We start from the raw sequence: 5,338 nt of genomic DNA, 5'->3' as shown, positions 1-5,338 counted from the left end.
TGGAAATTTCTACTATAGGAGGATGTTGGTGGATACTTACTGTGTTTTTAGGTTCTCTCTTGTTAAAATCTTCGATCATCTTTCCATAGTAATTGTGGAGGCTTATATGGATACATTTCAAGAATTTTGGTAGGTGAGAGAGGTTTGAATGTTAATCTTTACAATACAATTCTCCTAGACTGCAAGTTCCTTAATCAAATTGAGGAATTTTCTTCTTTTAACTGGAAAACATGCAAGGTATAACTCCTACCTCACTTCTTACATTCTGATGAGGACAAGCTTTGATTTCTCCTCGATTGGTGCCCACTGATAGTCCTATAGATTGACTGCTCTATATCCTGTAGGTTTTCATGTAGCATCCTGTAGGCCTCCTGCACTAGAAACACGAACTGTCTCCTATAGGTGCTTCTTCAAGAAGGCTGAGAGCAACCTCTTTTCGATGAATTCTCAAGATTGCTAATGCTCTCTTAGAATGGGAATCATTGTTTTATTTCCATATATGGATTATCATTTGGGATGGTGTGCTGGCTGTCTAAGTACGAGAACTTCCTTTTGGACCATTGGTTCCACTATCATTCCATCATTCCACCTTACCTCGTAATCATCTCCAACTTGTTCCTCCATAAATTAACCATTGTTGGCCTTATACCCTTTTTCTTTTGATTTGACTTTATCCACGTGTAGAGTGGCCTAACTATTTTCTCCTTGTCAACTGGCTGAAGGTGGCCAAGCTAAATGGCCAACTTTTCTTATAAAACCAACTCTCACATAATCCTATAGATTTTTTCATATCATACTAATGAGAGAGCATGAGTAAGATGACATACTTGTGGGTAATATTCATTGATGATGATGCATGCTCGAGAGTGATGTCTATGTGTTGTGTTTTTGTTGCATATTCTTCTATGTATTGGCTTGTTTTTATGCTTGTTTCTTTTGATGTGTAGCTGTTGGAGAGTGATGTTGGTGATCTTGTCACTACTGCTGAGCTCTAGAGGAGCTGGCTCAACCTTGCAATCCTTGCTCAGAAGTTGGACGCAAACTTGTGAAGTTTCCTTTGTGAGATATGCTGCTACAAGATTTCCTACAGGAAACCTACAAGATGTACTGTAGCTGCCTCTCCCCTAAAATTTTGTACTTTTTCTCAATTATGGAGCATGAGGGATGTTGACATGAGTGGAGAAGGGTTGTAGGGAATGGTAGGTGAAAGTTGTGGTCTTCAGGTAATGTCCCTCTTTTTTTCTTCTCTCCCTCTTCTATTTGTTGTTTTTTTTACCTTTGTAAACTGTATTTTTTTAATTCATTTATTAGATGGTTGTAGATGCAACATGGTCATGAAAGGCATCGCAATGATGTGGTGGAGTGAATGCTTTTCTTTTTAGACACAATCTTGTCATCCCTTACTTTAGGACCACTTTCCTTGGGATTTTTGAGGCCACTATAATTCCTACAGGAAACTCCTGTAGGTTTACAGGGAATCTTGTAGTATTACAGGGAATCTTGTCAAATTATAGGCAATCCTATAGAAAACATAGAGCCTATGTCAACTGAGTTGGAGTTGTTCATAAATGGAAGAATAGATGAAATAATGGAAAATATGAGATGGGGGGATTCAAATATGGATTTTCTAGGCCCCTCTATTCCTCTCAAGATGCGCTTATCATGCTCTTACTGAGTTGCAAACAACATTTCGATTTTTTTTTACCTTTTCTCTCTCTTTTATTTTTTCTTTTCTCTTTTTTTTAGAAAACAACTAGTTTACCTCCAAGAAGGTTTTAATCCTAGTTGCCTACCCTGGTGACCTCAAAAGAGGTTTTCACCTAGAGATATTTTTATTTTCTTCTCTTTTTTCAAAACCATTGGGTTGCCTCAAGAGGCTTTCAACCCAACAGTGGGACTTAGGTGCCTCATGGAGGTTTTCACCTGAGTCTCTTTATTTTTTTATTTTTGTTTCTCTCTTTTTTCTCTTTTTGTTTCTCTTTTTTTTCCAGGGATTTGGTGGGGTGGAATTTGAGACTTTCTCCACCACCATCACTATCTTGTTGATGCAATTGATGAATTCTTGCTTTAACAAGGGTTTCTTGTAGACCTTCAATCTATACCCATTGACAAGTAAAAGGATAACCTCTGCATCAATGGTTCTTATCTATACTGAACCATTATCATGACATTTATCTATGACTTAAGGTCCTAACCATATAGTCCTTAACTTGCTTTTAAAATACTTGTTCCTGGAATCATAAAACAAAGCTCAATCACCTTCTTGAAATTACATGTCCTTTATGTTCTTGTCATGCAAAATCTTGCTTTGAACTTGAATCACCTATGTGTTAGGAGGGTTTGCATCATAAATTTATCTAACCCATTCAGCTGGATCAATATTTCTTGTTGCAACCTGGTGATATCTAGATCCATTTGTACTGCCATTCTTAAGGTGTTGAATTCAAATTCAATGGAGAAAAGGGCTTTCTTCCCATAGACCAACTCATAAGGAGTGAACTCAATGGTGGTTTTCAAGGTGGTATTATAGTCCTAAGTGGCCTCAACTAATCTATCTATGCAATCCTTTCTGATGCTGCTAATCAATGTGATTATAATGCCTTCCACTACTTTGTTGGTTACCTCCACTTGCCCATTAGCCTGTGGGTGGTAAGCAGTGGACGTTCTATGCTTGATCTTGTGTTGTCCTAACAAATTTTAATCATGTGAGATGTAAATTGACTGCTTTGATCAGTGACCAATTCTCTAGGGTACCAAAACTTATAAAATACATTTTCCCTTAAATATTCAACCACGTTTTCTTTTGTTTCTGATTTGATGGCATTTGATTCAGCCCACTTGGTTAAATATTTAGTGTACATAATGATGTAATGCTTTCTCCTAGATGGAGGGGCAATGGGTCCAATGAAATCCATTCCCCACTTGTCAAATGGCTTGAAAGTCACTTGAGGTTGCAGTGGCATTTCATCCCTTGGGGTACATTTCCCCATCCCTTGGCACTGATCACACTAACTAGTATACCTCCTCACATCCTGGTGAAGAGTGGGCCAGTAATAACCATATTTTAGTACCTTGAATGTTGTCATTTTGGGTGAAAAGTGACCTCCACAAGGCCCACCATGACAGGTGAGAAGGATGTCAAAGACTTCCTCCTCCCTAACACATCTCCTCATAATTTGATTCAAGCCTTGTATGAAGAGGTTGCCCCCAATCCAAGTGAATGGGGCACTCTTCCTTACAATCTTGCTCTTTTCCTTCGAGGATAAATTTGGTGGAAAGAGTGTAGACACCAAGTAATTTTCTATGCTAGGAAACCATGGAGAGAGAATATAAATGGCAAATAAGCATTAATCTTGGAACTAATTCATCAACCATTCCTTCCTCCCGTGCATGAAAATCCAATCTGGATAAAAAATATACAACAACATTCTCCTTATCAGGCTTATCAAAAATAGTTAAATCAAATTGTTGCAATAAAAGTAACCATCCAATAATCCGGACATTTACATTAGGTTTATTCATCAAGTATTTAAATGCAGCATGGCTCGTATGTACAAATGTTTGGTAACTAGTAATGTAATGCCTAAATTTATTCAATGAATGCACAACAACTAGGAGCTCTTTTTTAGTCACTTTGTAGTTCAGCTTAGCTTTTAACAACTTCTTACTAGTGAATAAAATGGCATAAGGTAGGTTGTCATCTATCTAGCCTAGAGCTGCTCCTATGTATTTATGAGAGGCATCAGCATGTATATGGAATGGAAGAGACCAATTTGGGCCTTAGAGAATAGGTGTAGTAGTCGTCTTGTCCTTTAGGGTGTCTATGGATTCTTGATAGCTTTCCGAACATAAACATTCAGAGTCTTTGACCAATAACCCAAATAAAGAAGAAGCTAACTTTATGAAGTGTTTTAAAGATCTCCTATAATAGCAGGCTAAAACTACAAAACATTTGACATCGCTCTATTTTTTTGGATTTGAGACCCTTTGAATGATGGCTATCTTTTTTGGGTCGACCTTAAGTCCTTTCTGGGATATTGAAAGACCTAGAATAGTCCCTGTAGTCATCAAGAACTCACATTTTTCTAGACTAAGGGCCAAGTTAGTTTCAATGCATTTGTTCAGCACCTTACCCAAGTTGGAGAGAACCTCCTAGAAATGACAACCATAGAGTGTAAATTCATCCATATAAATTTCCACTATATCATGGACTAGATCGACAAGGATACTTAGGATTTCTCTCTGTAAAGTGGCAGGGGCATTGCATAGGGAAAAAGGAAGAAAGTACCCAAAGGATAGGTGAAGGTGATTAATCTTGGTCTTCTAGGATAATCTGGATTTGATTGTATCTGCTAAAACCATCTAAGAAAGAGAATAACTTTTTCCCTACGAGGCCATCCAACACTTCATCAATGAAAGGTAGAGGGAAATGGTCCTTATTTGTTTCTTTGTTTAACTCTTTGTAATCAACAAAAACCCTCCACTTCCCATTTTTATTTGGAACCAACACCAAAGGAGAAACCCACTCATTGTTTGAGATAGGGTAAATGAATCCTGCATCCAACAGCTTTTACAGTTCTTCTTTGACTATATTCTTGAGAGCTTGATTCATTCTCCTTTGGGGTTGTCACACTAGTTTGTAAGCTTCTTCAATATAAATGTGGTGAGTACACATCAACGGGTGCACTCCCTTCATTTCTTTGTAACTCCAGGAAAAGGCAACCAAATTTTCCCTTAGTTTGTTACATAACTCTTCTTCTTGGTGTACAGAAAGAGAGGGGTTGATTTTCAAAGATCTTTCAGGGCAAAATTCTATTGTCTTGACACGAGTAGGGTTTGAATAAGCTAAGCATAGATCAATCTGATGGTTTCTCTTGGTTTCCTTCACTCCTTATTCTATTGAAAATTTGTTGGGAATTGGAGTTTGGAGTATGTATTCAATCAAATCATCTTCATTTGGTTTTCCTCCTCCCATGGCAACTTCCAGGGTATAGAATTGGGTTGTGTAGACATCATCCTCTTCCTCTTCTTCTAGCCATAAAGGTAAATCATGTTCTAAGGATGGCTGAGCAATAGGGTACAAGTGCAACTCCTTGGATAGATGCCCATTTGTGATAGTCATGTTTCCAACCCTGGAGCTGATGTAGGCATCGACAGTGGCTATCCAAGGCCTCCCAAGTATGATAGGATAACCATTAATCTTGGCCTTAGTATGGAGAAGTAGGAAGTGTGCAGGGTAATCCTAGGAGTCAATGGAGACCATCAGGGGCTACTATGTAACGGTCTGCAAGCTGCAAGACTATTGTGGTATTTCTTTAATGAACCCTAGAGATTTAGC

Source organism: Pinus tabuliformis, chromosome 3_1 (assembly GCF_031772625.1).
Source record: "Pinus tabuliformis cultivar Carrire ecotype Pingquan chromosome 3_1, CPIR1, whole genome shotgun sequence".
NCBI classification, from domain to species: domain Eukaryota; kingdom Viridiplantae; phylum Streptophyta; class Pinopsida; order Pinales; family Pinaceae; genus Pinus; species Pinus tabuliformis.
Note: the sequence above shows the minus strand (reverse complement) of the source record.